Below are 11,359 nucleotides of genomic sequence, written 5' to 3'. Positions count from 1 at the left end.
GGTGAGCACGTCCAGGGCAGCATCTGTTAGCTGAAATACGTCAATTAGGATACCATCTATTCTTGGGGCCTTATTTTTTGCTATTTCCTTCAAAGCAGCTTGCGTCTTCCTTCATCACCATAGGCTCTTGCTCATATGTTATTTCATTACATTCTTCTGTGTCTGCCAATTCCTTTCGATACAATGTATATTTTTTCCATCTTGTTTTAATACTTCCTGGATCCTTTAATATTCTGCCAAAAGCATCCTTGATTATAGCAACTCGAGGTTTGAATTTGTTCTTCAGTTCCTTGAGCTTAAGAAATGCTGAGCGAGTTCTGCCCTTTTGATTTTCTGACTCCAACTCCTTGCACATTTCATTGTAATAGTAATTTTGTTTTTCACAAAGGCATGAAGGTGACTGGAAGTTATAAAAAAATGTGGTTAAATATAAGTAGTCCTGTTTTCAGTTTTTGGTTGTTTGCATTTTTTTTTTCAGAGTCAGGAATTCCTTTATTCCATATCAAAATAATCTTAACAGTAAGAGTAGATTATGTACTTTTATCTTATACATATAAGTTATTTCTTTAGGATATGTCGCTCATCAGGCCACATTCCTATCTTGTCCTTCTCGTGAGACAGTGACATTGTACAGTGGTCTTATTCATAGAACATGGCAACTGTAATGGACAGAAAAAACACAACAAGGCATGGAGAGTGGAGTTTTTCCACATACATTTAAACAACTTCCCAATACATAGACATCTCCATTGCTGTTTTCAAAATTACTTTCTGAATAAGCTCTTAATAAGTACATTCTTCTGAATAAGTACAATCAGGGTGAAGTATTGGCAAGTATTTTAAATAAGAAATTCCAGTGACTTAAAATTTAAGCCCAAACTAGATGTTTAATGTCTTCTTCTTATCACAAATATGATATCTTTGACCTGAGATATGGAATTGTCTTCCAAAATCTTTGTGTAAGGCATATAGGGTCGTCAGCACCGGTGACACGGACAGCAGATGCATCCAGGTAATTGAATGCAGGTCCATCCATGATCTTGGCACAAATTTAGTCTCCTACTCCAAACAGTTACAAGATGATTTGTCTTGATGGCACTGGCTTCAGTGGTTTAAATGTCCGTGGGTCAAATTTATTACCTCACATTCAATTCCCTCTTTAGATAGCACTGTTGCAGCTTCTAAGCAATGGCCAACAGGTCTTGAATGGAAAACCACGGTTACATGAGTCCCTGGCCTTTCTATTTTGGCTTTTCCAATAGGTACTAGAAAATATTTTGACTGAGCTGCCTCAGGGAATTAAACTGAAACTCCATACATCAATTCATTCTCTAACATTACCACTGGGTTGTTATCCTGAATGACTGATTTAATAAGTCCTTTTGAATTCCAGGGGCTTACCACTTTTAAGCCTGGGAAGAGCCCATAGGAAGCAGCAAAGCACTGTGTGTGCTGGGCAGCCACTCTTGCCCAAGCACCGTTGGACCCCCTAAATACACAGACTGAAGATACCCGAACATGTAGTAAGTCTTGGTAGCAGCGTTTATAACCTGGTCAATGGCTTGCATTGAGTAACTGAAGGTCATAAATTCACAAATAGGTCGAAACCCAGCCATAGCTGCACCAAGAGTAATTCCAGTGAAGCCCATCTCAGATATGGGGGTGTCTACAATCCGCTTGTTTCCATATTTCTTCCAAAGGCCTGTATGCTCTTTGTACGCTCCGCCATGTTGGGCAACTTCCTCCCCAAGCAGAAAATCCTTCTCATCTCTTTCCAATTCCTCATCCATCCCCTGATTTACAGCATCACGGACTGTCACCTGCAGTCCCACCAGCGCCGACCGGTGGACCCACCTCCTCAGCAGCCCAGACACCTGCTGAAGCGGCCTCTGCACCAGTCCTTACGACGCTGCTGTCTTTCCCTTGTCCTAGTTTTTGTTTTTGACCATCATACTTCATCTTTGAAATTTAGTCATTTGCTGGAATGTGTTTTAACACTTAGGTTGTTTTTTCTGCTAAAGAATTGTTTCTTTTTCTTTTTAGATTTTTAAATTATTATTATGTGTGTGTGTGTGTGTGTGTGTGTGTGTACCGTCAAATCGGATCTGACTGGTACAGGAAGAGATTGTCTCTCTTTTCCCCGCATGGCATCTGGTGGATTTGAACCCTGAGCCTCTGGGATTGCAGTGCAGCTTCTTGCCACTAGGCCACCAGAGCTCCCCTAGAATTGTTTCTTTAACTTTATACTTTTAAACCTTTCAGAAGTCTTTCTTCCTGTCCACCCACCCAGATGATCTCCTCCTTCTCTCATTACCATCTATAGGTGTGTTGTTATTGTTGTTGCTAAGTGCCATCAAGTAGTAGGCAACTCACAGCGACCCTATGAATGAAAGTCCTCGACACTTGCGTGTGTGACTTTTCATCCTTTCTCCATGTTTGTAGGGTTTCCAGAGGCAAATTATTTACAGAAGTGGATGCCACTCCTGCTTCCAAGCTTGTTTTAATTGGGGAGCTCCACCAGACACTGTCCACCATGGGAAACCATTATCACATTCGACACATCAGTGTCACAGTGTTCAGCTTCACAGCACCCACAAGTTACCTCTGTATGGCAAGTGGACCCACCAGGGTTCTACGACCTAGAAGAATGTTTGAACAAAAACAATGAAAAACAGGCCTGAGGGCCGCAGATTAGAGTCACCCACCTTTGGCTTGGTAGCATCGCTTTTGGCCCATTAGGCCAACTGATCTCTGTGTTGTTAAGTGCCGTCCAATCGTAGGCGACTCATAGCGACCCTATGAACGAAAGTCCTCGACACTTTCGAGAGTGACTTTCATCCTTTCTCCTGGTTCATAGGGTTTCTGGAGGCAAGCTATTTAAGGAAGTGGAGGCCACTCCTGCTTCTCTAAGTGTACATATGATTAAAGCAGGAGTGGTCTCCACTACCTAAATAACATGCTTCCAGAAACTCTATGAACTTTGATAAATGTCAATTTTTGTAGAGGGGCTTCAGACCTTTTGTTCATAGGGTTACTGAGTCATGCTCGATTTGAAAGCAATCAACAAAAACAATCATATGTACTATTATAGCATTTTTACTCTGCATCACATGGTAATTTATATTTATAAATAAATAGATGTATTTATAATTTGTTTCACACAATACAGCATTTCATTCAGATTCCATCCTTGCATTCCTTATGCAGTGTTTCTGGAAGATAGGAAATCTCAATCAATTTTGATGTAATGTGTTTAAAGTTTCTTCATCAGCAGATTCAATTCATAGTTTAGTTAATATTGAAAGGCCTGTTCTTTTCATCACTGTGTTTTCAATAACATACACCTGGGCCATCTCCTCAATGTTCTGCAACTGATAGTGGATATAAGTGTCTAGATGAGGGGGTCAGGGTGAACTTAAACTCAGTTTGTATTTTACACGTCCAGCTGTCAATCCCAGTACAGCATTTTATAGCCTCAAATGTAGGGGTATCCATTCAAAGATACCATGTGAGCCAGGAGCTACTTTGCCTATTATGATGCCCAGGTCATAGGGTTTCAAATGGCAGTTGATGGGCATATTCTAGCTCTTTACTTTGAAGAGTTCCAAACCAAAAGTTTTACTTGAGTACCTTGAGTCCCACACTTTGCACCTTTGTCACACATTCAGTTTGCTTAACATCACATATTTGTATACTGTTGTTGTGTACCATCGATTCAGAGCTAACCCATAGCTGACCCTCGGCTGGTTTTCAGAGGCAGTTAATCACATGGGAGGAGATTGCCCATCCTTCTCCCACAAAGTGGCTGGTGGCCCTAAATCATGTCCCTTCAAAATTACAGTGCAGGTTCTTGCCACTAGGCCACCAGAATACAAGAGGCGATAAGTTAGTCCAACTTCATTACTGTCAACTGAATTTCAATTTATATCTATCCTCCATCTGATTCCTAAGGTGGTAAATCTTTATGTAACAAGAATGCCTTTCTCCTGAGAAGTGGATGATGGATTTAGAGAAAAGCACTAGATTAGTAGCACAACACATATGCTACCAGGGTCCATTAATCCATTGCTGTTGTTAGGTGTTGTTGAGTTGAGTCTGACTCATAGAGATCCTATGAACAAAAAATCTGAATTCTATCCTACCCTGTGCCATCTTCATCATTTCGGCCATTCATGAGCTCATTGCAGCAGTCACTGTCAATTCAATTCATGTGTTTAAGGGTCCTTCTTTCTTTTGTTGACCCTCCACCTTTCCAAGATTGATGTCTATCCTCAAAAAATAATCTCTTCCAACGACACACCCCCAAAAATATGTGAGACAAAGCTTTGTTATTCTTGCCTCCAAGGACCACACTGAGTTTACTTTCTCCAAGATATACCTGTTTGTTCTTTTGGCAGTCCATGGGATGTTCAGTACTCTTTGCCAACAGCACAGCTCAAAAGCATCAATTCTTCTTTCATCCTCATTCATTGTCCAGCATAGCAAGTGATTGAAAAGATCGTGACTTGAATCAAGAGCACATTAGTCCTCAAACTGTTATCATTGCTTCTTCTTCACTGACATCATTGTCCCTCAGTAATTTGGAGAGGACCCTAACTACAGACTTTCCCAATGCAATAAGTCTCCTGATCTCCAGACTGTTGGTACCAAGGGTGTTGATAGTAGAAGTCATTGACAATTTCAATCTCTTCAGCATCATTTAGCATGATGTTGCTTATCGGTCTACTAGTGAGAATTTTTGGGTTTTTTTGACGTTGAGATGTAATCCATATTGAAAGTCTTTGATCTTCTGCAGCAAGTGCTTCAAGTTCTCCTCACTTTCAACAAGCAAGGTTGTGTCATCTGCATAACACAGATTGTTGATGAGTCTTCCCTCCTCTGCTGCCATAATTTTCTTAATTGAGTCCAGCTTCTTGAATAATTTGCTTAGTATATAGATTAATAGGTTTGGAGAGAGGATATAACCCTGACACATAACTTTCTTAACTTGAAACCAAGTAGATTCAATGAGAGGTCTTCGGTGTCACACTTTGCAGCCAGGTGGCTCTGCTCACTTAGGTCACAACTAAGGGAATCATAGATTCCTCATCAGGAAGAAGCCTAGGTTCTTATTTAGTTTGTGTTTAGGATTAGGGTAGATTTATCTCTTTATTATCTTGGCTATACAAGTTTACCTGGAAGCATGAGCGGCATCCACTTCCAAAATGGCTTGCCTCTGGAAACTCTACGTACGAACAGTGCTCAGGCTGTTCATTCATAGGGTCGCTATGAGTCGTCTACGACTCGATGGCATTAAACAACAACAACAACATACAAGTTTATAAAGAAATCTTTTAAAATAAAGTCATGATTAACTGTTGAGTAACATCAGTTGAGGAAGCTTGGTGAAGTAGGTGAAGCAGTAGTAAAGAACTCAGTTACTAATCAAAGGTTGGTGGTCGCAGCTGTTTTGTAGAGGAATAGTTCACTGTAAAGATTTATAGCCTTGGAAACACTATGGTTTGGCTCTACTGGGTAGCTATGAGAGTCAATTGGATGATAGTTTTTTAGTTTTTGGTTGTGCTTTATTGGTTTGGTTTTTGGTTAATTTTTTAGTCTTGGAAAACTCATACCCGTTTTTCACCTTAGTAGTTTGAAAATATTCATCTCTAATACTTTCATTTGTACATTCCTATCAATCTGTCCCCGTCTATCTATCCAAAGTGGGGGAAAAGTTTCTAAAAGAGATAGTTTTTGCTTTTTGCAGTTTTCCAACTTTATATTTTATATTCCATAACAAGGAATCTATTTTACAGTTGAAATAACAATGGAAAGGAGTGTATGTGCTTTGATTATCTCTAATTGTCATCCAGTTATAACCAATTCAGGGTTAATCCTTCAGATGGTTTACCCAAGGCTATAAATTACACTAGAAGAATGGCCACTGTTCTTTCACAGGGCTATTTACTGGTGGATTTGAATAGCCAGAGATGCCTTGGTTTAGTTTAGCAACACAACTCCTGGAAGACTCCTCCACCAGAGCTCCCACATATGTGCTTAGATTTAAAAAAAAATAGTTTTTATAGTTCTTCATGACAGTACATTTAGTATCACACAATATAAAGAAGGTGCCTTGGAAAACCTGAAACAGCTGGGATGTAAGTATTTGACCAAAACCTCAACTTCACTGATACTTTTCAAACTTTTCTGTGGTTGGCAAGACTGACTTTCTTCCAACTTTTGTTTGTAACCCAAATAGATTCAAATGTCTTATTAAGCATTAGAAAAGTAAAATTGTTGCCCACTTGAAAGAAGCAAAGATTCTTATTTGTCTGTTTCAAGACTCATTAGAGCACATTCTCCAGTTACCATAGAAACTATCACCAGCGAAATTTGAGAGGATCTCTGAACAGAATTGAAATGCCACAACTAATGAAAAAAAATGTTTTAATTCTTTTTAGAATTACTTCCTTTGGGTGGTGTTGGGGTTTTTTCTTCAGCCTACTTAAAGTGCCAAATTATTCACTCAGAACAAATCCTCTTGACCATTAATAATCTAGAAGTAAATGTTTAAAAAGATTTTTTTAAAACAGGAAAAGGGAGATCTAAAAATCAAAACAAAACCTACTGCTAGCAAGCCAGCAGATTCTCACAGAAACCCTGTAGGGCAGGGTAGAAGGGCATCATGTGAATCCATGGCTGTAAACCTGCGCAGAAGTTGTCTATTGCAGCCTTCTTCTCGGAGAGGTGAAGAAGGGGTTCACACTACTGACCTTTCAGTTAGCACCCTAGTGCTTAACTAGTGTGCTACCAGGGCTCCTGGTACAAGAGAGGATTGTTATTATTACATTCATGGAATCTGTTATGACTTGTTGCAACACCATGTACAAAACGAATTATTTCCCAGTAATGTGACACCCTCATAATTGCTGTAATAATTGAAATTCTGTTGTAATTGTATTCATCCATCTTGCTGAGGGCCTTCCACTTTTTCCTTAACCCACTCTGACGGCTTAGTGGTAAGAAGTTATGCTGCCAACCCAAAGGCAGATGGTTTCAAGCCACCAGCTTCTTAGCGTCTTCTTAAGAGATGGATGGGTACTCTCTTCCCTTCCAATTATAGACTCTGGAAACCTACTGGAGGGTCACCTATGAGTTGGTTCTGACTCAATGGTACATAACAACAATTTTATCAAATATGCCATCCTTCTCAAAGGACTGATTCTTGCCAATAGTATATCCATAGCACATGAGATAAAGTCTTACCATCCTCATTTTTAACAAGCATTCAGCACTACTATATTTTATTCCAGGATAGATTAATTTGTTTTTTCTGGCAAAGCATAGTATATTCAATATTCTTTGCCAATATCGTAGTTTAATGGCTTCAATTCTTATTTTGTCTTCCTTACTCATTTGACAATACTATATGATGTGATTAAAAATACTTGTTAAAAAGGACAAATATTATATAAAACCATTATTGTAGAGTGAGTATGAAGCTCCAAGGGGAGGGAAAAGGAAGTAAAGGGATGAGAATGTGTGTGTGGAAGGATTAATCATGGGATCATGGGGTTGTGCAGTTTGGTGGAAGGGTTGAAGGAAATTGGAAGAATCCTCAGAAAAACCATATATCCGAATTTTATAAATACACTAGTATAAAATAAAAAAAATTGTTAAAAATAACAATATGTTAAAATTTAACAAACCAAGATGTACCTAAGTTCTCAAAATGACATCTTTGCTTTTCAACACTTTAAAGGGGTCTTTTTTGTACTTTCAATATAATACACATTTGATTTCTTGATTGCTGATTGTGTGGACATTGATGTTTGATGCAAGTAAAATGAACTCCTTGACAACATCAATATATTCCTCTATTTAATATAATCCTATTTATTGGTTCAGATGTGAGAATATTTGTTTGCTTCCTGCAGAGGTATAATGATAGTAAATGCCATCTTCTTTTATCATCATCAGTAAGTACTTATAAGTCTTTTTCATTTTCCACAAGCAAAGTTGTGTCATATGCATATGACTGTTAATGCATCTTCTTCCAATCCTTACACCCTGTTCGTTTTTATATAGTCAAGCTTCTCAGATGATTGTTCAGAACACAGGTTAAGTGTGGTGAAAAGATACAATTCTAATGCATATCCTTCCTCACTGTAAGTTACACTGCAGCACCTTGTAAATGATTTCCAAAATACAGGTTCCACACATGCACCATAAATTTTTCATAACACAATGTGGACATTTCAAAGAATGGACATTACAGAATACTTAATTGTGCTCATATAGAAAAAAGATTAGAGGGCTGATGAGGATAAACTCAACTGATCAAATTCATCTTAAAGGATAATTTTTTTGTTTTCTCAACTTGTTTGTACTACAGTTTTCATTAACCATACTCAGAAGCCCAGCCTCCCGGATAATCTGTTCTGCATATAGGTTGAAGAGGTATGGAGATAGGATGCATCCCTGGCGTACGCCCTTCCCAATTTTGAATCATGCAGTGTTCCCTTGCTCTGTTCTGACGACTGCCTCCTGGTCCAAGTATAAGTTTCGCATTAGAACGATCAAGTGTTCAGGGATTCCCATTCTTCTCAGAGTCAGCCACAGTTTGTTATGATCTACACAGTCAAATGCCTTTGCATAGTCAATGAAGCTCTATGAGGAGTCAATGGGCTCTATGAGGAGAAATGTGGGGTCAGGATTGGTGGATGATTTATCAACAATCTGCGTTATGCGGATGACACAACCCTGCTTGCTGAAACTGAGGAGGACCTCATGCACTCGCTGCACAGGGTCAAGGACTGCAGCCTGCAATACGGATTGAGGCTCAATGTCAAGAAGACAAAGATTCTCACCACTGGACCAATCGGCAGCATCAGGATGGATGGTGAAGAGATTGAGATTGTACACAGCTTTAGTTTGCTTGGCTCCATAGTCAACAGTCTTGGCACCAGCAGCCAGGAAATTAAAAGGCGCATTACCATGGGAAAGTCTGCTGTTAGGGACCTCTCCAAAGTGCTGAAGAGCAGTGGTGTCTCTCTGGAGACTAAGGTGCGTCTGATACAGGCCATGGTCTTCGCAATCACTTGTTATGCATCAGAGAGTTGGACAATGACCAAGGAGGATAGAAGGAGAATTGATGCCTTTGAGTTGTGGTGCTGGAGAAGAGTATTGAGAATACCATGGACTGCTAGGAAAACAAACAGATTTGTCCTGGAAAGGGTTAAACCGGGTGGCTCGTTGGAGGCAAGGATTCTGAGGCTCCGTCTAACTTACTTTGGACATGTTGTGAGGAGAGACCAGTCCTTAGAGAGGGACATCATGCTTGGGAGGGTGGAGGGACGGCGCAGGAGAGGAAGGCCCTCTATGAGGTGGATTGATTCAGTGACTGGGATAATTGGGATGGGAGTGTCAGAGACAGTGCGATTGGCACAGGACAGAGCGGAGTTTAGGGCTGTTGTACATAGGGTCGCTATGAGTCGCAGGTGACTCGACGGCACATAACAACAACAACAACATACTCAGAAGTTAATTTTGTACTGCTTCTTGTTTGTTAGTAGCAATCATATATTCATAGTTAAGTACCTGAATCAGTGCTTTTTTTTAATTTATTTTACTATTTTGTGTGTGTGTGTACTGTCAAATCAGATCTGACTGGTACAGGAGGATATTTGCCCTCCTTCTCCAGCAGAGCATCTGGTGGATTCGAACCATATACCTATGGGATTGCAGTGCAGCTACTTGCCACTAGACCACCAGACCTCCCCTGAATCAGTGCTTTAAGAGGTATTTTCTAGTTATTAGCTTTACAATTACTTTTTTTAGTCAAAACATCAAAAATGTAGATGATCCAAATTTCAGTTATATTTACAATTTCATCTCAATTCATGCAATTACAGATATTGTTACAATAAACTTAACATTTCTCTAATAGGTATACCTAGGACATAATTATGAATTTGATTCCAGACCACAGCAATAAAGCAGATATTTCTACAAAGCTAGTTACATGAATGTTTTGGCTTCCCAATGCCTACAAAAGTTAAGCTTATTCTATACTAAAGTCCGTTAAATGAGCAACAGCATGATGAAAACTTTAGAATATTTGTGAGAATTAATACGACAAAGAGACCTCAAGTGAGCATGTAATATATGAAAGATGGCACTGATATATCTGTTTGACACAGGATTGCCAAAGGCTTCAATTAATTTTTTTAAAAAATGCACAAGTGAAACACAATTAACACAAATTAACATGAGAGGTGCCTGTAATAGATATTCATAGTTGAATTACAAACGAAGTATTTTCTTGGTTTTTACCCTTCTAAGGATAGTTTTCTTTATATATTGTTGCATTGGAACTGACTCATAGCTGATCCTCCAGCAGGTTTTCAGAGTCAATAAATCACACACAAGACTGTTCATCTTTACGCCACAGAGCAGCCTGTGGATTTGAACTGTGTGCCTTCAGGTTGGCAGCACAGCTCCTCACACTAGGCCACCAGAGCTCCCTACTAAGAATAGAAATTACATGAAATGCAACTTCCCCTCACACCCCTGCGAAAAACATCTCTTATAATTTTGTTACTCAGGCTTGTTCAGTTGATTTTCAATTCACAGCAATCTCAGGTGACACAGTATCCCTGCCCATAGTATTCTTAGCTATAATTTTCATAAGAGTAAATTGTCTAGTCTTTTAATTTTTTCTTTATATTTTTAAAATTCAATAAGAATGCTTTGGATATAAGTTTTTCCAGCACAAAGTCTGAGGAATTTAAGTCAGAATGTTCTTAAGAAGTTTGGAGAAAACTATAATATCAATAAGAAAAAAATTCTAAAAAGTTAAATTTTTAGAATAATACATGGAGAGTTAACGTAAACAGTATCTTTTAACTTTTGAAAGCATATTATCAACAGGAAAAGCATTTATCCATAGCGAGATTTGCAAGGAGAAGGATTTTTGAGAGCAAGCCTGGAAGTTCCAGTCAAAGCCTTATATGCAAATTCCAACCATACCATTACTGGATCCCAAAGGCAACTGGAAAACTGTTTTAAAGAAGTCAGTGATAACCCTGATAAATGAGATTAAGTAAGAGAAACAAGGGCTTGGCACTGGGGAATGATTTGTATTTCCATGACCATTTATTTATAAAATGCTGACTTTGTTCTACAAAGTTCTAAGACGTTAGGGCCTTTTCGTTATTAATCCACTTACATCAGCAGAGATACTTTTGCTGAGATTCTTTTTTTTTTTAATTGCAGTGACCACATTCAAGATGGTCTTCAGAAAGAGCGTCATTTCGTAGAACTTTATCAGTAGACTGACAGAACCACCAGATGACTTGTTCTTTGTCATTTATCTACA

At 38.9% G+C, this 11,359-nt stretch overlaps 1 pseudogene; it reads right to left on the bottom strand.

The window, feature by feature from the left end:
- Positions 1–879: 879 nt before the first annotated feature.
- LOC102870419 lies at positions 880–11,293 on the bottom strand (annotated as a pseudogene).
- Between the last annotated feature and the right edge of the window lie 66 nt (positions 11,294–11,359).

This window comes from Elephantulus edwardii, unplaced genomic scaffold (assembly GCF_000299155.1).
Source record: "Elephantulus edwardii isolate Elephantulus edwardi_28Jun2011 unplaced genomic scaffold, EleEdw1.0 scaffold00098, whole genome shotgun sequence".
In the NCBI taxonomy this organism is placed as follows: Eukaryota; Metazoa; Chordata; class Mammalia; order Macroscelidea; family Macroscelididae; genus Elephantulus; species Elephantulus edwardii.
Note: the sequence above shows the minus strand (reverse complement) of the source record. Positions and strands in the feature narration are given on the sequence as shown.